General features: G+C 47.2%; 1 long non-coding RNA gene across 1 annotated transcript in view; it reads right to left on the minus strand.

Annotated features, from left to right (window-relative positions):
• Nucleotides 1-23,869, minus strand: part of LOC135308324 (uncharacterized) — a 172,265-nt gene that overhangs the window by 18,426 nt on the left and 129,970 nt on the right. The window lies entirely within an intron of this gene.

Below are 23,869 nucleotides of genomic sequence, written 5' to 3' on the forward strand. Positions count from 1 at the left end.
CAAGAATTGTCTGCCTCCTGGATGTGCGCAGGACCTGCATGATAGGCACGGTGGTGACAGTGTTCTCTGTGCCACTTGTGCTGATAGGCTGCTATCTTGGCATTCGCAAGCTGTACGAGCTCAGATGGTCAGTTGTTGATTTTTCTCCACAGTTTTCTTATAACTCTGCTCCTGCATACGTAGCCTGACTGGGAGTCATGCTGCAGTGGAGTTGTGGCCAGTCCATGGTTGTCCAAATAACTCTGCTGAGGGTTCTGCTGCTGCCCAGTGCTTCCATTGGCCTCTTAATTCCTGGGCCTTGTCCTGGTGGCCCGCTGGGGCAGCAGCCAGTGCTGGCTCCCACTGAGGCTGCCTGGCCAAGAGAAGCCCCAGGGGCACAGGGCAGAGGCAGAGCAAGTTCTCCACAGTATTTGGGCAGCACAGCTCAGGACAGGACAGGACAGTGCTTATTTAGTACCTCATGTAAAGTTTTACAGTAAGAGTGTTGTTGCAGGTCAAGCAAATTTGCTCCAGATCTGTGTGAAAACAAATCCAACATGATGAAGGTTTGGCTTTGGCCTTGAGACTTTCCTCTTTGTGTAGGCCTTGCTCTGGATTGATTCCAAATCAGTCTTGGAACTGGTTTTGGGTGAAGGCTCATCCCAGCCCTGAGCCTTGGCAGTTCTCTGGCCTCAAAGGGACAGCTGAGGCTGCACTGCACATGACTGGGATTCGGGGTTCCATTATCAAAGAGATTTGAGATGTTTAAATTACTGTATTCTTACTACATGGTTTTCTTTGTGAAATTCATTCATTAGTTTTTAAAACTTAGTTGTAAAAAAACTTCTTTTCCAGTGCTTTTTCCAGTTATTTGATATAGTGAGTGATGGCCTAATTATCTCATGACTGAATTAGAAGACTGTAAGTATTATAAAATGAAATAATGTTGACACTCTTATGTCTTCCACAGACTCCTGAAACTTATGTTGGTTTGATGTGACCAACAGAAGAGTTTGGCTCTGCTTTTAATTTAGACAAGCAGAAGAGCTGGAACCTGTTGAAAAGAGTCTCTTCACAGCTAAAGCAAACTGCCAGGGTTCTTTTTTTCCAGCTCTGGGCAGGACAATAAAAATCTCTCAGCAGTAAATCCTCCTGACCAGTAACTGATATAAACTAGGCATTTGGGCTGTTTGCTGCCTCACCCCTGAGTTCCTCAGAGCTGCAGCTCCCTGTTCTCTTGGCAGACAGGGGCTGGCTATGGATGACACTCACGTCTCTGGCCTGGTGCACACCAGGTCCACACATGAGCTGAGGGATCGTCCTTGCACACCCTATCCTGGAAGAACCCAGTTCATTGATGAGTCTGACACAATTTTGTGCATGGCAGCAAAAGAAGGCAAAATAAAGGCTGGAATTGGTACCATTCTGTAATATGTGATATAGGTAATTTGTGCTTATGTAGAATATGAGAGGAAGATATGTTATAATGTTTAAAAGAAATACTCAAAAGCATTTTCAAATCCACATGGAATTGCTTCATGCTTAGAGACTGCTGCATGTCATTGCAAAACTGCAGACAGCAGGAAGGAGGGGGTCTAATTTGCAATTAAAAGAGCCTAGCTGGGGAAGGAGATGGATCATTTCTCAAAGGCCACCTGGGCGGTCAACACTCATCAAGCACTGAGATTGAGATAGCAGAAGTTATCAGGGAACTTGCATCCCAATACCAGGTTCCCCCTACTGTCAGCATTCACAGCTTGCCAGGAACCACATTGTCCAGTGCAACTTGGAGAAAGAGGACATCATGAATGTGTTTGACTATGAAAAGAACAAGAGAGACGCTGCCTCGAGCAACAGAAAGGGTATAAAACCTGACTGTACCAGACTGCCTTAGTGAACAGAGCGGGTCTGATGCGATAGAGGTCGGATCAGTGTTCACCCAGTGTCCATCCAGGCTCAACGCTGTCCCTTTGATTGTGGATCTCAAAACTGTATATCAGTCGCACAATAAATTATATACATATATTTATTATTATTAAATTGGTTTGATCAGTTTTTATCTACAACAATCTTAGTGACCCCTACATGATCTGATTTAGGGGTTCTGGGGACCCCCTTCCTCTGGTCAGGATGTGCCCTGGTCATTTCAGTGGCCCAACAAGGTTGGGAAGCCCTGTAGGACCAATCAGACAAACCAAAAGCTAAAAGATACAATCTGGGACGAGATTTAAAAAAAAAAGGGGGCCCAAAAATAGCTCTCAGGTATTTGGAGGTGGGTCTCCGAGGCTGCGGCAACATTTTTTCACTCATAGAAGTCTACGTGCACGAAGAATCCACACGGAAAAAAGAATCATATCATGTGGTTGAGTGAGGTGTGATTGAGCGCGTGTGTGAGACATGATACTATCACAAAGCGAGTGCAAACTCCAAGATCCCAGCTCCCCTCTCCCTCGAGGGAAGGGGTCGGTCAAGGGGGAAGCAGAGGAGCTCATTTCACACGTAAAGCCTGTAAATCCGGGGAGGGGAGTTCAGGGGTTTGATCACGGGCGGACCAGAAAGGGAGGGTACGTTCCCAGGCGTTCGGAAGCTGGTAAATTTTTTGGTCCAGGACTTCAGTAAGTCCAGGTAAGAGAGCCTTCTACCAGTCGGCAAACCGACACTGTGAGCCTAGCAGGCTGGTAACGTTCAATTAGGATTAAAAACAGGTACGGTACTGATTCAGGGAAAACTTTAGGACTCATATCGAAATACAACACAGGAACACGGTATGGAGAGACTAAAAGAAATAGACTCGAGGAAGGTGGGGCAGAAAAAGAGTAAGATGCAGGGAAAAACTCAGGGTAAATCAAAAAAGGAACAGGAGAACGGTTTACCTGAAATTCCGAGAAATAGTCCATTGGGGTGGATGTTAGAACACTGGGAGGACTGCCTCAAGAGAAGTATGAGATCCAAGGAATGAATGATACATTATTGCATTGAGGTATGGGGAGGAAAAGAGATTAAAAGACACCTAACGTGGCTGATGTTTGGCACTTTCGAAAGGTGGACTTGCCGAGCTTTGCACGACTACGTGTACGATGAGTACCTGCCAGAAAGTGAGGAGATGAGCTATGCCAAACTATGGGAATATGCTAGCACAGTTAAAACTTACAGGAGTGCCATGATTCAGGGAGAAACGTGGGAGCCCTTAGATAACCTTCCTCCTCCATATCCTCTGCAGGCTCAGGTTCCTTTGCCTGCATCCTTGGGTCCTTCACACCCACCCACACAGGCACAGGCACCTCCGCTCCCAGTGCAGCAGCCAGAAGTCCCGCTCCCACAGGGACAGGCTTGGCTCCATAGTATCCACAAGATAGTGCTCAGCCCCCTCCCCTACTGCTCCCAGTGGAAAGCAAGTGGCAAGCCTGTCATACTGGGGAAACCAGTTCTCCTCCAGCCAGCCGAATACAGCACAAGACAAGGAGGGTGGCCAATGATGATAGTGAGAGCGAGGAGGACAAACAGAATCTCTTTAAGAGAAATGCCCATTGCCCCAGGAATAATTTGGTACGTAAATGTACCAATTAATACTGAGGATGTAAGGGCTTTCAAGAAAGAGATGGGGAGTTTGATGGACAATCCGATAGGAGTAGCAGAAAGCTAGATGAATTCCTGGGGACAAGCGTATACACTTACGATGATATAACGCCATACGAAGGTCATTGTCTTATCATAAGGGATATGATAAGACAAGTGGCGATATGAGACTGGGATCACAGGAATCCCCAAGGGACATGGGGGAACCAGAAGTGGCCAGATCAGAGGCTATCATGGAATGCTCAGAATGAGGAGGACTGAACAAAAATGATAGAACTGAGAAATATGGTAATACAGGGTATAGGGAAAGCAGTGCCAAAAGAACAAAATATCAGTAAGGTATTCCGGGAATGCCAATGAAAAGATGAGACACCCACAGAATGGCTAGAGAGACTAAGGAAAGGACTTTGAATGCATTCGGGGACAGATCCGGACTCCCCTGTCAGGGAGGTTATGCTAAAAACACAATTCGTCGCGAAATCATGGGAGGATATATAGAGAAAACTAGAGAAAATAGAAGGCTGGCAGGAAAAAGGATTACAGAAATTACTAAGGAAGGCTCTAAAGGTTTATATGAGAAGAGACGAGGAACAACAAAAAGCACAGGCAAAGGTACTGGTGGCCGCCGTCAGGGAAGCCCAAAAGCAGGAACGGACTCAAGACTCTATGAAACCAACACAGAGTCATCCGCCTCCGAGAAAGCCAAACCTTCCTCAGAGAAGGCACTCGAACAGTAACAAGTACAACCCCGAGTGCTTTTACTGCAAGCCCAGGGGGCACCTTCAGAGGGAATGCAAGAAAAGAGTGAAGGATGAGAAAATCTTTCAGGAAGATTAGAGGTGTCAGGGGCTTTTTAATTTGGGGTCCAGAACATCCAACGAGCCCTTAATAAAATTAAAGACAAGACCCCGAAACAGGAATTAACTTTTCTAGTAGATTCAGGAGCAGAGCAGAGCACCATTCAGCGGCTGCCACCAGGATGTATAAGAAGCAAAGACACCATGGTGGTGATCGGATTGAAGGGAGACCTTTTTAAGGTACCTGTGATTAAAAATGTTAAGATAGAATCAAAGTTTTGCTTCGGGAATATGTTACTGGTGGAAGAGGCAGATTATAACCTACTAGGAAGGGATCTGATGGTAGCCCTGGGGATAAGTATAATTGCACAGGAGTCTCAACTCATGCTAAGTTTATATAAACTAACCACTGAGGACAAAAGCAAAATAAATTCAAAGGTTCGGCATACACAAGGAGAGGCTGGGAGGCTGCATATGGAGCCAATTTGTATTGAAATCGAAAGACCAGAGGATCCAGTTAGAATTAGAAATACCCTATACCTATGGAAGGTAGAAAAGGGCTGAAAGCAATAATAGAGGAATTCATCAGAAAAGGAACACTAGAACCGTGCATGTCTAGACATAATACTCCTATTCTGGCAGTATGGAAACCAGTTGGAAATTACAGATTAGTACAGGATTTGAGGGCTGTGAATGGGAGGACAAAAATGCTATTCCCCACAGTTTCCAATCCTTACACTCTGCTAAATAATATTTCTCCTGAGGGTACTTGGTATAGCGTAATAGATTTAAAAGATGCTTTTTGGACCCGTCCTTTAGCTAAAGAAAGTAGGGACTATTTTGCATTTCAATGGGAGGATCCAGAGACGAATAGGAAGCAACAGCTCAGATGGACATCTGCCTCAGAGGTTCGTGGATTCACCAAACTTATTTGGACAGGCTCTTGAGCAATTTCTAAGCCAATTTATACTGCCAGAGGGTATCAAGCTACTGCCGTATGCAGATGACTTACTGGTAGCAGGTCCTAAGCAGGAAGATGTAAGGGCCAGCACAATTTCATTGTTTCTTAGGAGACAAAGGATTAAAGGTCTCAAACTCCAAGCTACAGTTTACTGAGCCCGAGGTAAGATACTTGGGACGCTGGTTGTCCTGAAAGAGTGGCACGAATTGTTGCTTTACCCTCCCTGTGGACGAAGAGAGAAATCAGACAACTGTTGGGACTTTTAGGATATTGCAGGCAGTGGATCGAGGGATATAGTGAGAAGGTGAAGTTTTTCTATGAGAAATGGACCACTGATAGACTGAAATGGACACAGCAGGATGAGGAAGGATTTAAGCAGATAAAAGAGACCCTGACGGCAGCTCCGATGTTGTTTGCCTGATATAAAAAGACAATTTCAGTTGTTTGTGGACATGAGTAGCCATACTGCTCACGGGGTACTAATGCAGGATTGGGCAGGGGATAAGAAACCAGTAGGATATGTATCTAAGCCTTTAGACCCGGTGGTAGCCCACCTGTCTGCAAGCTATTGTAGCTGTGGCATTATTAGTGGAGGAAGCGAAAAAGGTAACTTTTGGAGCCCCACTAGTGGTATACACTCCTCATAGTGTGAGGAACATATTGCAACAAAAGGTCGAGAAATGGCTCACTGATGCCAGGCTTTTGAAATATGAAGCCATATTAATCCACTCCCGTGATCTTGAACTACAACTGACTACTGCAAAAAATCTGGCACAATCTTGTTCAGGGAAGCCTCAGGGGAACCAGCGTATGATTGCGTCGAGGTGGTGGAATTGCAGACCAAGATAAGACCTGACCTAGAGGAAGAGGAATTAGACGAGGGAGAGAAATGGTTTGTAGACGGCTCAGCCAGAGTCATAGAGGGGAATAGGAAATCTGGATATGCTGTAGTGGATGGTAAGATCAGAGAAGTAATAGAATCAGGACCCCTGAGTGTTAGCTGGTCAGCAGAAGCATGTGAATTATATGCAGTAATTACAGCCCTATGGAAATTAAAAGGCAAAAAGGGAACGGTTTTCATAGATTCTAAGCACTCGTTTGGGATAGTCCATACCTTCGGAAAAATTTGGGAGGAGCGAGGATTACTTAACACCAAGAGACGAGAACTAGTGCATGGAGAATTAATAAAGCAAATCTTAGAAGCCATCAGGGAGCCAGAGGCAATATCAATAGTCCATGTGAAAGGGCACCAAGCAGGAATGCAGTTCTGGACCCGAGGGAATAATCTAGCAGGGAAGCGAAAAACACTGCTCTATTGCAGGTAAGTACCCCAGAGATCAAAGAAAGCGGTACCCAGGAATATCCTCTGTATCCTTCTCCCAAAGAAATTGAAGGGTATGAGAAAATAGGGGGAAGATTAGAAGAAGGTAAGTGGAAATTACCAGATGGGAGAGAATTACTGTCTAAAGACTATACCAGAAGGATATTGAAAAGATTAAACCAGCAGACGCTTTGGGGCGCTCAGGCCCTTGCAGAACAGTTTCTAAAATTTTTCGGATGTAAGAGGATTTATGAATTAGCCAAACAAGGAATACAGGGATGTATGGTTTGCCAGAAAGTTAATTGAGCCAGGGCACGACAGGTAGCATTGGGAAGGCGTCCAACAGCATACTGTCCTTTGGAGAGGATTCAGGTGGATTTTACAGAACTGCCTAAGGAAGGAAGATGCAAATTTTTACTAGTACTAGTGGACAAAATGACCCATTGGGTAAAGGCCTTTCCAAGCTCTAGGGCTATGACTCAGGCAGTATCAATATTTTTACTAGAAGAAATCATACCTCGATATGGGTTGGTGAAATATACAGATTCAGATCAAAATATATAGATTCAGATCAAATTCTAAAATCATTAAGCAACTAGCAGGAGCCTTGGGGATCAGGTGGGAACACCATACTCCATGGCACCCACAGAGTTTGGGACAGGTTGAAAGGATGAACCAGACGCTGAAGGCTCAATTATCAAAGCTGATACTCGAAACCAAGATGTCCTGGTCAAAGTGCCTCCCCTTAGCTTTGCTAAACATCAGGACCATGCCCCATTCAGAGACAGGGCTGTCACCTTTTGAAATGTAATATGGGATGCTGGTAGGACACCCAAGAAAAGAGGATGGCCAGATACAGCCATACCTGATAGAGATAAGAATCTGCAGGAATTACGAAAGCAGGATATAATAACTCAGGGCACCCCCTTGGGGTTTGCTGTACATAGGCTACAGCCCAGGGATTGAGCGCTCATAAAAACATGGAGAGAGGTCCCTCTCTCCTCACTGGGAAGGCCCTTTTCTCATCCTATTGACCACAGACACCGCCGTCGGGACAGCAGAGAAAGGCTGGACCCACGCGTCTCGAGTAAAAAAGATTGAGCACCGGGAGGAGATGCCTGAGTGGAAGGCTACCACTTCCCCTGGAGACCTAAAGATAACTTTATGTCGGCCAAGTAAATGACCAAACGGTATCAGATAAGTTGTGCAACTCCCAGGTGTAGATGTTATCCATTTGTGCATTTTAAGTGTGAATATTGTAACAAGGTGTGGGTGGTACATTGTAGAAGGGGATATCGACCAAAGGGCTTGTGTGATAAGTGCCTAGAGGACAAACTGTACCTGACTAGCCGTGTCTTAGAGCTCGCTACTGCTTTGGGTATAATAGAATTAGATTCCTGGGAATGGTTTCACCTGTTTCAAAACAGGGTGGGAGGAAAATTAAACTCCAGAGCTCAAATTATAACGGTTGAGTGCCAGAGGTTAAAAAAAAGTTCCCTGCAGCGCTGATGCCATTAAACTTGTGAGGTGGGGCTCCTTTAAGAGGATGTATGCAGTTCGGTCCAGGACCCTGGAAGAATATTCCTGCTGCTGAAAAGATGGCTTATCTCGCTGTTGGTGGCAACCCAGTGGGCGCAGGCAGAGGCAGAGGGATACAAATATGGGGAGTTCTGATGAGCCTGAGTCTAGTCACGTGCCACTTGATTAGCCTGCACCAAGAGAATTCACCCAGCCAGAAAGGGTCAAGTCTCGATAACGGGTGCGGGCAGTGTGTGGAAATTGTCCGGGGGAGGACAAGGAGAAGCGGAGACTCTGGCATACCCAGCCCCAGGAAATTGCAATATGAATAAGCAAAGCAGGTTCTGCTTTATAAATGGCACTCAATATGTGAATTGAATGGAAAGATGATATGTTATTCACAAAAGGCAATCTAAGGACAGGCAGTCAGAACATAGACTACATAAACAGAATGTTGAACAGATGTCTATTCCTATCTGTAACAAATGCAATCACACGGTATGGGTAGGAGGAAAAACAGAGTCAGGATTTGTAGCTTACTTTCAGGTTAACAAACTATGTTATGATAATAGCCAACTGGAGATGTGTGCAATGGGAGGAAAACATATTGGGTTGGAAAGAACTTGAAATATGAAGGCAGGGTATCCCTCAGAAATGAACTGGTCTTTCTTGACCTCCTTGAGGAACATGATGACAGAGCCTATCTACAGTTTGAGAAAACATTCTGCCTTTCAAAGAATAAGGATGGTATAGACCCAGAGGGGAAAATGAAACAGGTAGCCCAAGAATTGAAAAGACAGGAATCAGAAATGAGGAAAAAGAGAATAGAGCAAGAAAGTCTAAGAACTCTAAGTGAACAATACAACCAATTGGAAAAGCAGTATACTGGCTGGGGGCTGCCTGCTTCAGAGAGAAATTTATTTATAGATCTAATGCAAGAAATTGCTACTGAACTGGGTTTATCAAATTGCTGGATTTGCAGAGGGCTTAAATCAGCGGACAAATGGCCTTGGAAAGGTGAGAGCTTAACTCCAGAGCAGCTGCTAAAATGGGATAACACTGAGATTTCAAGAACAATACAGAGGCCTGAGAGGTGGGTCTTGGACCAGTGGGGAATTGGGATGGTTTGTATCAGCCAAGAAGGGAGAGAATATAACAAGGTAGTGGGATATACCTCATTTATCTCTACCTTATCAGTAAATTCAACTAATAAAAGCAGGACCTGGCAACCAGAACCTCCTGCTGGATATTGGAGCCGGGAAAAAGGGACCACTTGTGAGTGGAACGAAATAATTGCGCTCTGCTGGAACAAAGGCTCTGGAGTTAATCCTTACCAATCCTTGGGAGACCTAAAGGGATACTGGAACTCCCCAAAGGGAGCCAGAAAATACCGAGGGGAATTGGAAAAACCCCAAATGGTATATATTGGATCTGTGGGAGAAAAGCATACAAAAAATTACCCCTGAAATGGAAAGGGTCGTGCACCCTAGGAAAAATCAGGTTTTGTTCACACTCCCTATGTCAGAAAGTAGCTCATTGGGAGCACCCTTATATGAAACTTTAAGTAGGGGAAAAAGAGACATAAAGAAGAAATTCCATGTGGTGGACGGTAGCCAGACATGGGGAGAGGAAGAGTGGCCTGCTGAGGGAATAATAGAATATTATGGCCCTGCCACGTAAGCCCCAGATGGAAGCTGGGGGTACAGAACCCTGATTTTTCTGTTGAACAGGCTAATATGACTTCAGGCTGTAGTTGAGATAATTTCAAAACATACATCAGATGCCCTTGAATTGTTATCTAGACAGCATTCCCAAATGCGGGTTTTTGTATATCAAAATCAGATAGCCCTGGATTATTTGTTAGCTGAAGAAGGGGGCATCTGTGGAAAATTTAACAAATCAGAATGTTGCATAGAAATTGGCCATTATGGGGAAACCATCTGAGGTCTGGCAGCAGAAATTAAGAGGGTAGCACATGTACCAGTTCAGAAATGGAATTCCATTCTCTAAGCATCCTGGTGGGATCACTTATTCGAAGGAGCCTGGTGGAAGAAAGTAGTATTCTTTATACTATGTTCAGTAGCCAGGGTTATATTCCTACCCTGTTTTAATACCTTGCTTTATTAGACTGCTGTACTCAGTTGTGTAAGGTATGTAAGTAGCAGCCATGCCCATAGACCTAGAATGTGCTGCAGGAAAAGTAAGTCAAGTGTCTAAAATAATGAAATTAGAGGAAAAAGATAATAAAGCAGCTGAGGCCCTGGCAACATTTGAAAAACAAGTGAAGGGAGACAGGGCTGTCTGTAAAGTATATCAGGAGATATCCCAGGACAAATAGGAAAAAGACAGAGAGGCTGGGGAAAATTAAAAAGGTAACTATATTTCCTAAAAACACAAAATAGCTAACACACATAGATATTAAAGAAGTTACATGGGCTAAGGGAAAATTCACTAAATGAATTAAAGGATATTAGGACTCTAGCATGAATTAATGTGTTTATATAGAAGGGGAGGGATTGTAATATGTCATACAGGTAATTTGTGCTTATTTAGAATATGAGATGAAGATACGTTATAATGTTGAAAAGAAATACTCAAAAGCATTTTCAGCGGAAGCCAAGGAATTGCTTCATGTTTAGAGACTGCCACATGCCATTGCAAAACTGCATACAGCAGTGAGGAGGGGTCTAACTTGCAATTAAAAGAGCCTAGCTGGGGAAGGAGATGGATCCTTACTCAAATGCCACCTGGGCGGTCAACGCTCCTCAAGCTCTGAGATCAAGATAGCAGAAATTATCAGGGAACTTGTATCCCAATACCAGGTTCCCCCTACTCTCAGCATTCACAGCTTGCCAGGAACCACATTGTCCAGTGCAACTTGGAGGAAGAGGACATCATGAATGTGTTTGACTATGAAAAGAACAAGAGAGACGCTGCCTCGAGCGACAGAAAGGGTATAAAACCTGACTGTACCAGACTGCCTTAGTGAACAGAGCGGGCCTGATGCGATAGAGGTCGGATCAGTGTTCACCCAGTGTCCATCCAGGCTCAACGCTGTCCCTTTGATTGTGGATCTCAGGAATGTATATCAGTCATGCAATACATTCCATTCTTTTATTTTTTAATTCTTATTAAATTGGCTTGATCAATTTCTATCTATAACAATTCCAACCACTTGACATTCAGCTGTGTGTAATGGAGATAGGTACTACAAGTATCCTATTCATACACAATTTGCTGTCTGAGAGCACTCAGTTCTCAAAGTCACAGGAGCTTGCAGGTCTGTGTCTGAGATGACTTTAAAAACAAAAACAACCTTAATGTGCTACACCTGTATATCAAAACTTCATAATAGAAATCACAAGCTGATTCTGCTGTTGAGTGGATTAAAAAAAACCCACAAAAAACTATAGCAAAACTGTGACCAAATAAAATAGGTAAACAAAACAATCACCAAGAAAAAGCCAAAACCAACAGAAAAATCCCCACAAATCCAGAAAAAGGTAAAAATCAGGTGAAGGAGGCAGAGATCCAAGAGCAACAAATGGGCAAAGCAACTACAGAAGTGCAGAAAGGAAAGATAATAAGAAAGGAGAGATAATAAGTGGGTATGACACCAAACTAGCCAGGGGATCTGAGATACTGTTCTCACCCTTCTGGAAACAATCTGACATCAAAATAAACTGAAAATCTATGATGGTGATTGTGATAATGGGAATCTCTACGTTTAGCTTTCATATATGCATTGTGTGTGAGTTTTGTTTTCCTGTGAAGTCGCATCATCTGGCAAGGGGGCTTTTCTGTCCAAAGAAAAACACTGCAGCGGAAAAGGAGGCCAGCTTGGAAAAGATTAAAAATAAGAGGTAAAAATAAAGTAATTTTTAATAATATGTTGTTTGGTTGGTTTGCTGTTTGTTCATGGGTTTTTTGCCTGTCTTTGAAAGCAGCCCCTCAGATGTTAATGCACACAGCAAGTCCTTTGTAACGGGCTGTCTTTGCAAAAAAATTGCCAATTTTGTTATGCAAGACAGAAACAGCTTCCCTTGGGCTACAGCTGGAAGGCTTAGAAATGTGTTCCAGAAACTCAGGATAGGGCAGAGTCTGAGTAAACACAATTTAATGTCATGGAGTGCAAGATGCAAGTTACCCAATGAAGTAATCAGAGCTTGTAAATGCCAAGCAGTGGGAAAGGGCTGTGCATTGGAATGACAGGGAGCAGCCACAGAGGCAGGATGGACAAGTTTCCCAGCCAAACCAGACCAGAAGTGTTATGAATAAAAAGTTATCTATGTTTTTAAGGTTGCAGAGTTAAAACAAGTTGGACCAGTTGCTGTTCAGTTAGCTTCATTGTTAAGAGTTCTTCTTCAATTACCTGTTAATGGTTGGTGATTAACCATTGTCCCCATGAGGCTTGCCAGGGAGTGACACAGGGTCCCTGCAGGTACCAGGAGAATGGGAGTGGCATCAGAGCTGGTATGCAGATGAGAAATGCATTGCACCAAATTTTGCAGTTTTCCAGGAAAACCCCTAAAAACAAGGAGCCAACATAGAACTAGGGGACCTAGGTGATGTCTAAGGATGGGAGCGTAGTCCAGTGCCTGCTTGGATCCTTTTTGTTTTTCACCCTAACCTGAAAAGATGTTGATTAAAGAGAAGCCCCGGGGTGTTAGACAAAAAAGATAGGAATCTCCTAATCTCTGGTGAGGACGGAATCCCCAGCTCTGCCTGCAGACCAGCAGACACAGCTGCATCATCCTCCTCCTCCGTGCCACACCTGGGAGCACCGGCGGCGTGGGCGCGACCTTTTGATTTCTCCCCACCTGAGCTGATTCTTTTTAATAAAGGCATTAAAAAGGAGAAAGATCTCCTGCCCCATTTATTTCAAGAAGCACTGGGAGCACAAAGGGACACAGCCAGGAGGCTCAGCAGCTCCTTGCTGAGGACCCACTTCATGCAAGAGCTCACACTCAGAATATTAAATTAATTTAAAATAAAAGGGTGGGGGGAGGCAGCAGTGAGGTGTCCTCAGAGGTTCAACTCTGCACTCTGCTTTTTCCAGCAACATTATCCAAGTTCCTGTGCTTGTTTTCCTGAAGAATTTGCACTCAACAGAGCTTCAGTGCCTTTGATCAAATCAGTCTTAAGAGCAGCTTGGGGCTGGTCAGTCATTTAGATGTCAGCACTGAAATAAATGGACAGGAGATCTTTCAACTTTTTAATGCCTTTATTAAGAAGAATCAGCTCAGGTGGGGAGAAATCGACGGGTTGCGCCCACGCCGCCGTTGCTCCCAGGCGTGGCACGGAGAAGGAGGGTGATGCAGCTTTGTCCACTGGTCTGCAGACAGAGCTGGGGATTCCATCCTCACGGGAGATTAGCAGATTCCTGGCTTTTTTGTCTAACACCCCAGGGCTTCTCTTTAATCAACATCTTTTCAGGATAGGGTGAGAAGCAAAAAGGATCCAAGCAGGTCCGGGACAATGCTCCTATCCTTAGACGTCACTTAGGTCACTTGTTGGCTCGTAATGTTAGGGGGTTTTCCTGTAAAAACTGTAAAACTGTAAAAATTTGGGGCGCAATGCATTTCTCATCTGCATACTGGCTCTGATGTCACTCCTATTCTCTTCATACTTGGAGGGTCTGTCCCTGTGTCAGTCCCTGGCAAGCAGCCAGCATCAGGGGAACAATGGTTAATCACCGGACATTAACAGGTAATTGAAGAGCTTTTCTTTGGCAGTGAAACTAAAGAGGTCTGATGGTCTGACTTGTTGTTAACTCTGAAACTTAAAAAAAATACAAGTTTCTAATCATAACAAGCACTGACTGGGGTACAGGCAACAAAACAACATTAGCTGCAGGCTACCCATACAGCTTTTCATCTTAATGAGCACAAAGCCTTTATTTTTGCGAAGGGATGGATATTGGGAGAATTTTTGCACCATCAGGCCGAGACAGAAGGCTCTGGATCTACACAGCACTTTGGTAAGGAGGGGAACACAGGTGGGGGCAATCCAGGCTGTTAGCAGTGCCCCCACCCCCTGATTAGGGACAGCACAATTGCTTTTAGAGCTCATTAACCAGATGGTGAAACACTGATCTTCTTTTCCTGCTCCTTGCATACTGACAGGCAAGTTGAACAGAAAATCTGCCTCTTCCTCCATGATCTCTGAGCACCAAAGCAAAGAACCAAGGAAAAAAAAAAACCAACAAAAAAACCCAAAAACACCCCAAGCAACTGAAACGCAAATATTATTTGCTCAGGCTAGGTTTTTTTAAGAGGCTTATAAGACTGACTAAGCCAGTGCTGATTTAAGAGTGGCACATGTTATGTGCCTTCCACAAAGTGTGGGACAGCTGCTGCAATGCAAAGTGGGTGCAGAGTCAGACCCTTTACTTCAGACCCAGCCCTGCCTTCCTGAGGGATAGAAATTCATCTGTTAGAATCCCTTGGAGCTTATGGAGCTGCTCTTGGCCGTCCTGTGATAACGGGACTACTGTGGAGCACTGGAGAACTTTCAGCTTGGTACCTGTTATGCATATTATGGTAATTCGTGCTGATAGAATATATATATATATATAGCTAGATAGATAGATACATAGATATATATATAATGGTAATTCATACTCATACTATATATATATATGTATATATATATATATGTATAAGAATAAAATATAAAACTTGAAATCACAGTAGCAAGGGAAGAGGGGATTGCTTCACAGGGTGAGGAAACCGCAGCTGGCAGTCGGGTAGGAGGAGTGTCATTAACATAGGAAGTGAACCCAGCCGGCACAGGGGATTGTCGTTCTCACTGGTGTGAACAGGAGGAGGCCCAGCGATGGTGGCCCATGGAGATGTTCATCTTAGACAGAGGGGACCATCAAGGACATACATCTGCATACGGGATTCCGGTAACCAAAGAGTGGATACACATCAGTTCCTGCACAAGGTTTTGTCCAGCACAGGACGGAGAATAGAGGCATCATGAATGTGAAGAACCCTGAGGAAAGACAAAGGGACTCTGCCATGGGCTAGAAAAAGAGTATAAGAAGGGATTCTGCCAAGCGGCATTGGTGAACAGGGGGGATTGGGTGCGATAGAAGGCGGATCTGTGTTCACCCAGCTTCCATCCCGGGGTCGGTGCTGTCCTTGATTGTTGGCTGTCGTGGCTGCATATCGGTTGTGAATAAATTTATATTTTATTTTTATTAAATTGGCTGGATCGATTTTTACCTATAACAGTATCCATGTATGGGGGCCTGCAGAATCTAAGCAGCATCTTCCTTGGCCAACAACAGACTGGAAAGGGAAAACCAGCATCAGAAACCTGTGAGATGGAAAACTTTGGGCTGTTTGAGATCAAAAATGTCACCTAAAAATCTCAATGGCGAAGAACAACCTTTCTGACAAGGATTCCAGTAGAATAAATGACACAGGTGTTGGAATAACAGCCAGTGCCCACAGCAATGACAATTCCTTGGTGAGGAGGGTCCCACGGAGAGTCGGCTGAGTAATGACACTCACAGCCAATGTGGCTACATGTCGTTCTCCTTTATTAAGCAACTTTGACATAGTTATCCTCCTCTATACACTGTCTCCTGCCACTAATGCTTAATGCTGATTGGTTAAGTAGCTATATTCACACATACATCTTAATTACTGATTGGTTGTCACGCTATAAGCATCTTTAGCTAAGGTGTGCCAAATGAGCAGCTCCCACAACGTGCTTGGCGCGTTTGGTTTCATCCTGGCACAATGCTCATTCTTCCTTGTTGTATCTATTTGAGGACAGCACATGGTCTATCTTGTTCCTGTTTGAGGACGATACATGGTTTTCAGAGTAACTCTGTAATCTGCAGACCAGGGCTGTCCAATTCCCACAGGGGAATATCATGGCATTGTTCAGCCAAGAATCCTTCTATACCTTGGAATAAAAGGCAGTGCCCACTGCAAAGACATTTCCCTGTCCTGTGGGCTCCACAAACCACACATGAACATGGCACTTTTCCTGAGTGCTTCCCAAAGCTTCTCTGCAAGAAGCACTGGGGAAGTGCATGGGGTAAGAGTTCTGCAAGTGCCAGGCTCTTCTGCAGCAGAAAAGTCATAAAATATGAAAGATTCTAGCAACCCCAATAAATCCATCATTTATGGCTTGTAAATATTCCGGTGAATCTCAGTTACTTCAGGGCAAAAACAAACACAGGGCAAACTTGCCCAAGTATGGTTTCATGACAAGATTCCCGTTTTTCTGCTCCTGTCTGTGGGAGAAGACGAGATTACAAGCTGTCCAGCTGAAGAAGGAAAGGAGGATCTACACTTCCCTGTCATATTTTCCTACTGACTAAGGAATTAAGACCAAGAATTTGGGTAATGGAGGGATAAGACTGGAGTATGGATTAGGGTTTACATCTTAAGATACTTCATTTGCTGAAATAGAAGCACTTTTATTGTACATGGATCTCCTTGCTAAACCTCTTTGTCTACAAACTCCCTTCCTCCATGGCAGAACTGAACAAGCAACATATGTCAGAGCCTCAAGTTAAAAGCTCTGTGATGAGTTAGTTTTAATGGATCCATTACCATTCTGTGGGGTTGCTGTCATGAGGAGCTCAGGTGGCTTTTTGTTGAGATCAAAATCAATGAGCCATTTGTCCCAGCTCCACCTGTCCTGAGGCAGCACTGGCTCCACTGTGCCATTTCTAAATGAAAACAGAATCTCCTAAAGAAGCCAGGCCAAAATCACGAGGGAGTAGTCAGGAAAAATAACTTAGGTAGCTTGCTGGGTATTCATCTAACAGATACCACCTTCCCAAAGTCCAGGCTACACTAAAAAAGGCTCTTTGCTCTGTAAGCAGCCTTTCAATTGGTAGTGTTTCATACCCATGCAGAAGAACAAAAAGCCACTTCCACTGTAGAAACATGAGCTGCAGCTATGCAGTAAGTTGTGCTCAGTAGCTGACCTGCTGCTTTAGCTGTGAGGCAGGAGATACTGCCATAAAATTTCACAAGAAAATTTTCAAGTATCTAAAATATGCCGTGTTATGTTATTTTCTACCTCCAATATTGCCTGCACATAGCTTAAGGAAGAAAGGTATTTACCAGCCACCATAGATGAAAAAAATTAAAATGAAAAAAGGGCTTTTAAGGATATCAGAGTGATGGCCACCAGTCATTTTCCAGCTTTGTAGGATTTCAGCTAAAAGTCAATCTAAACAAGCCAGCATATGTCTAGCAAGAAGGAAATCACAGATCATCTCTGCTCCTACACCCAAGCTTTTCTATATCAAAGATGGATGGTATTCTTTTCCAGCTCTCAAGAGATGTGTCATAATTTACCAATAAACAAAATATCATGCATAGAAATATTTCATGGATTGTAGCAGTTCCTTTGAGGGGAGCTCCCCGGGGAGTCCCCGGAGGGCCCCCTGGGCTGTGAGTTCGCTGGCAGCAGCAGGCACGCAAGGAGACTCCACACGGCTTCTGAGGGTGCTGATTAGATGAGGGTTTATTGGGGGTCCCAGCCCCGGGAGTAACATGGTTTCAGAGGGAGAAGGGGGAAAGGGAAAGAGAGGGGGAGAGAGGGCGAGCCTAGGGGAGAGATGGGCCATGAGAGAATCTGGTCTTCCTCGCACAGCTTAATAGGGAAATTCAATGTAGGTGCGAAATAAGGTTTGGGCAAATGGGATTGTAGATTCATGGGACTTCAGGGGAGGAACAGAGCTTGGAATAAACCATATATTTTCAAGAGCTACATTTTTGAGACAGAGCATACCATTTGAATAAAATGCAACACCACAATAGATTATTAAGATAGATAGATGATAGATAGATAGATTGATAGATAGATAGATAGATAGATAGATAGACAAGGCAGATAGAGATAGATGAATGCACTTGCCTGTATCACTTTGTATAGAAAGGGATGGGGAAGTGAGAGGTTATTCTTTTCCACACATGGGAAACTGTCTTTTTCCCAGAAAAATCAGCTTCCTTCTTCAGTGACCACCAGGGTATCTGAAGACCCCACCAAGAAGGCCCTGTGATGCCAATGGCCTGTGCAATCCAGCAAGTCAAGAAAGTAAGGCCTGCCTCTTAATACTACAGTGGTGTTAAAGAGGTTTATTCTCGGTTTTTGGTACCAAGAGGAACAAACTGAAGCCACTCACTGTAAAATGCCTGCACAAGCACCAGTGCAAATAACAGCCAAAGGAAGGATGAAGCCAAGGTGTCCCACAACCATGGCCCAAGCAGCCAGAGATCCTCCTTCAACCCTGGCTGCATTGAAGCCCCACTGACTGCCAAGAAGAAAAGCGCCCTACTGAGAGCAACCAAACTTAACCCTCTGCCAGGACACAAATTTAGAGGGAAAAAAATTTGAAATCCCTACATCACCAGACACAGTTCCCAGTGAGAAGGGTTGGAACTCTCTGCCCCCCAGCACTTGCCCGGCAGGCAGGTTCCCAAAGGTGCTGGGAGCTAAGCTGTGCCCTCCGAGGGAACAGAGCCAGCCTCCCTTCAGTGGGAGAAGGCGCGGCCTCAGCTGTAGCCCCGGGTGCCTGCGGTGGCCCAGGGCACAGCCATGGCTGTCAATGTGTTGGGCTGCAGCACAGGGCAGGCCGGAGCTCAGCAGCCTCAGCAGAGCCCAGGGCCGCGGCCCTTCCCTGCCGGGGCCTGCGCCTGGCCCGGCCCGGCCCGGCCTGAGCAGCCCGGACTGGCCCAGGGGATGGGCTGCGCCCGCCCGCTGTGCCCACAGGCTGGGCCCAAGCCTTTGCAAGAGGCTTTCTCCCAGCTTGGCAAAACCTCGGCCAAGTGTCCCTGTGCTGTGCTGAGAAGAGTAAAAAACCTCCTCAAATTTAACCCTGCTGCCCAACACATGAGGGATCCCTGCACAATGTAGGAGAGGCCATCAATACTCCTTTGTGCCTCATGAGGGATCCCTGCACCCCTCAGCAGCGACCCGAAAATATCCCTGTGTGCCTCCTGAGGTCCAGGCCCAGATGTTCCCCCGGAAGGAAATGTGTCCTCAGCCCAGGGACGCTCAGCATGGGCTCCCCCATCCCCTCGGGGCCCCGCCGCTGGGCACAGCAGCCCCTGCCTGGCTCCTGCCTGCCCACACCGTGGCCATCCACGGTTGCTCCTGGGCATGGAGCTCAGCCACTGCTGGTGTCGGGTGGGCTTTGCTGGTGCTACCACACAAACATAGCTGCGAAAACTCTATTTCTTTATTTAAATATAAAATGTGGGCCAAGCCCTGCCCTGGCAGACAAGGGCTGCCCACCTTTAGTCCTGGCCAGGGAACAGGACCAGGGGGCTCAGGGGCAGAGGGTCTCATTGAGGAGGGGTGGGTTTTGGGATGCCTCATGATGCTCATGCAGCCACGGCAGTTCAAAGAGGGGCGGAAGTGAAGAGCTGGGATAAACGGTCAGGTTGTCATTGCCTCTGTTTTTAGGCTGGTCTTCTGGAGATACACATGAGCACCTGTGCAGAGAGGAGGTGGCTGAGGCCCCAGCTGCCAGTGGCACACAGGGACCCTCGTGCACAGCAGGGCCCAGAGCTGGCAAGGCTCCCCAGCACGGCTGGAGCTGCTGGCACAGCTGGGCCCAGCTGGACAGCTGCCCCTCAAGGCCCCGGCCAGCAGGGCATGGCTCTGGGCAGGGTCCCTGGCCAGGAGCGGGCCCCAGAGCGCCTCTGCCTTTCAAGGGCAATCTCGGCCCTGCTCTTTCTCCTCCCCACCTCCCTCTGCCTCTGCCCCGTGCCCCTGGGGCTGCCCTTGGCCAGGCAGCCTCAGTGGGAGCCAGCCCTGGCTGCTGCCCCAGAGGGCTCCCCAGGACAAGCCCCAGCAATTGAGAGGCCAATGGAAGCACTGGGCAGCAGCAGAACCCTCAGCAGAGTTATTTGGACAATCATGGACTGGCCACAACTCCACTGCAGACTCTCTGGGAATGTTCCCTGACTATGAGCAGCCTTTAAAGGAAGCTGTTTGAGGTGGAGAATCGCAAAACACTCACCATTTTCTCGTCCAGCAATACCAGATTCCTGCACAGCACATCATCAGGCACAGTGCCGCACCAGCCACAATGGCCATCAACTTAATCAAACAAGGTGTTCCGCAGCAGAAAACTCTTCTCATGCTTTTCCAGATGATGTCAGAATGTGTTGAGGTGCTGGCTGCATCTGTGGGAGCAATGGGGAGCGTGAGCCCGTGCTGAGCTGCACTGCTGAGCTGGCAGCACTGTGGTTACAGGCAGGACGTTCTCACTCCCTGTTTCCCCCAGAGCTGGGGCCTGCAGGCACCTTGCTGCCCCTTGGCACAGGCATGCTCAGTACCCAAACCCCCTGAGCCTGCATGCCATAATTCCTCTGTGCTGTGCCCTTCTGCTCCAGGCAACACTTGTCAAAGACATGGATAAGGAGAATGGCCAGGGTTTTGGAGCTGCTCCAGGGCCCTCCCTCCTGCACGGAGCGGCCCCTCCAGATGTGCACAGAGACTGGGAAATTGCAGGGGATCTTAGGGTGTGCATGGCCTGTGGTGCATGGATGCCTTCCCGCTGTGCCGGGCACGGTGTGTCCACATGTGCAGCCAATGCCCCCGGCTGCTGAGTCCCAGGGGAAGCATGAGGGAAATGCACCCACCACTCTGGCTGTCCACATCACTCAGGAGTTTTTCCAGATATTTGGATTCCTCCAGGGATGTACGAGCTCCTGTAGGTTTCTTCTTCCGTCTTGGAGGACCTTAAGAGAAATATTTCCGTTTCCCAGGAAAGGATCCCACAAAACGAGGGCTCAGCCTGTGGGGTCAGCAGGAACAAACTACTCACCCCTGTGATGGGAGATGGGCTTGCGTGCAACATCCACCAAAGGACCTGGGAAAGTCCTCCCTGCAGACACACCTGTAACAAAACAGCCACAGAAGCTTCTGCCATCTCTGCTGATCTGCATGGGCACCACTGAGCTGCAGGAGCGGTGAGGGGATCGCGCAGGGCGCAGGCACACACGTGCATGGTTCTGTGCTGGCACCTGCAGCGATGCCCCCCTGGCCCAGCTTTGGCCTCTGAGCTGGCAGCTCTCCCAGGGGAAAGAACTTGACCTACCCTCAGCATCACCCAGAGGCTCAGTAATGGACGTGAGCTGGGAAGCTGCACCACCTTCACCAGCAGGTTCAGCTGCAAAGAAAGGCAGGACAGAAGAGCTCCTGTGGCACTGCAGGAGATCCTCAGGCTGCCCACAAGGCTCAGCCCCGGGGCACAGCCCTGGGCCCGGCCCCTTCCCTCTCTGCTCCTCTCTGTGGCTGCACAGAGCACACGGAAGGACACACTGGCATTGCACACAGGAGGAAGATGGACAGCTAAATGCTCCTTCCTCCCACTGACAGTGATCCTGTGGGATCTCTCAGGGCTCCAGAAGGGAGCAGGGCAAAGTTTTTAGAATCTTTCCACTCTGACTTAACCTTAACAAAAATGGCCCATGAGTGAGCTTTATCCACATGGACACTGATTATTCTGCCAGTAAAAACGGAAATGCAGAACTTGCCTCCAGCATTCTCCAAGCCATTCAAAGTGTCATTAACCAGGACTTCCAAGTCATGTAAGTCGTGATCCAAATCTAGAAGGGGGCAAACACCAGAACCACTTCTGTGTGTGCTGGGATCCCCTTCTGCCTCAGGGAACCAGGCACTGCAAGGGTGTCTGGTAAGGCCATGGGAGCCAGATGTGAATGGACATGGCCAAAGGTGCATGGGGGCCTGGGGAGCTCTGAACTGGCTCTGGTCACTCTCCACCCTCTTTACCTGCCCTGTGTAACATTCTGGGACAGGAATGGGAAATGGGGCTACCCAGGGCCCCTTGGGACACTCTCCCTCCCACAGAGGAAACATTCCCTGAAGACCTGGGCAAAACCATCCCCAGCGCTTCCCAGGGAGCAGGGAGCGCTGTCCCGGGAAAGGGCAGCCAGGCTGCCGGCTCACCTGCTCGCCGCGCTTGCAGCGGAGCAGCCTGGGCAGCCCTGGCAGGCAGGGCCACGGCCAGGAGCAGCAGGAGGAGGAGGCGCAGAGCAAGGGCCATGCTGCCTTGCCCTCTGCCAGTCCCGCAGCTCTTGCTGCCACCGCTGTCCCAACACCGCTGTCCCAACGTCAGCACCGCTGCTGCCACCGCCGCTGCTGCCGCAACAGTTGTGCTCAGGGACTGACTGCTGGCTCCTTGTGCTGCTGTGCAACCACGGGGCTCTGGCACCTCTGGCACCTCTGTGACATCAGGGCCTGCTGAGACTTCAGCCTGTTGTGACCCCAGAGCCCTTCTGTGACCTCATGGCCTTAGCTGTACCCCCAGAGTGTGCCCCCATCTGTATGAATGCACTGCCCTGATTGTTTTGCTTTATCACAGTTCCATTGCTCAGAAAAACCTTATTTTTCACCTGCTGACATTGCTGGTCAGGCTCTGTCCCTGGAGATGCTCTTGATGTCTTTCCTATTTTCCTGGGCATGCCACTGGAGGAGGTCCAGTCCCAGATGGTCCCATGAAAGGAAATGTGCCCTCAGCCCAGGGATGCCCAGCATGGGCTGCCCCATCTCCCCAGGGACCCTCCACAGGTCACAGCAGCCTCTGCCTGGCTCCTGCCTGCCCACCCCGTGGCCATCCCCAGCTGCCCCTGGGCATGGAGCTCAGCCAGTGCTGATCCTGGCTGGGCTTTGCTGCTGCTACCACCCGGACACTGGGGTGACAGCTCCATCTCTTTAGTGCAAGAGAAGTGCTGGGCCAAGCCCTGCCCACCTTCAGTAGGGGCCAGAAAGCAGGGCCAGCGCCTTCACGGGAGAGGTCCTTGTCTGGCTGGAGGCAGCATCTGCACAGCAACAAGCTGTTAAAGCAGCTGGCACAGAGACATCGGGCATGGGCATGGAGATGGGAAATGTGTGCTACGGGTGTCCCAGACTGAGGTGTTTGGCCGTTCCTGTAAAGCTGCAGATGGACACCTGTTGAGACAGGAGGTGGCTGAGGCCCCAGTTGCAGCTGGCACACAGAGACCCTCCTCCACTGCAGGAGATGCCCACTGGGCTCAAATTTTGCCTCTGAAGATGGAGACGTGAGCTGTCAGAAATCCTAGAAAATATCAGGGAAAAGGTTTTAAGTTGGTTGTTTTCACTAGGTACAAATCTCCAGTGAGAAAAGAGTCTCTCCAGTACACTGGGTGTCTTGTTATGAATTCATTCTTCTTAGAGTGAAGATTACCAATTAAATGCAATTTTATTTTTTATTCTACAAGTGTAAAAGTGTTCTAAATTTTTCTAATTCAAAAAGTAATTTGAAATATCCTAAAGGACTATAGAAAAATGTAAGAATCATTTGGGGATTTTTTCCTATGAAAAATAATGCTGAATATTTCTAAAAATTTCTAATATGTCAAAATGTAAATCAAAGACAAAATGGGGTCGCTTTTTCTCAGGAGTCCTATATGTGGTTGCTGGCTGCCCCTCTAGGCTGTGCCCAGACAATCAGCTCAGCCAGTGCTGGTGGTAGCTCACAGACACCTGAGCTGAAGCCCAAAGATGTTGCTGGGCTCAGGCCCTTCCCTGGCAGGAGGGCTGCAGCATCTGTCCTGGCTGGACACTAGGAGCAGCACCTCTGGGGACAGAGGCTCCTGTTCTGGGTGATGGTGGCAGCAGCATGTGCCCAGCAATGGTCATGCAGCCATGGCAGGGACAACGGGCACTGGCACGGAGATGCAA

Source organism: Passer domesticus, chromosome 9, assembly GCF_036417665.1.
Source record: "Passer domesticus isolate bPasDom1 chromosome 9, bPasDom1.hap1, whole genome shotgun sequence".
NCBI lineage: Eukaryota > Metazoa > Chordata > Aves > Passeriformes > Passeridae > Passer > Passer domesticus.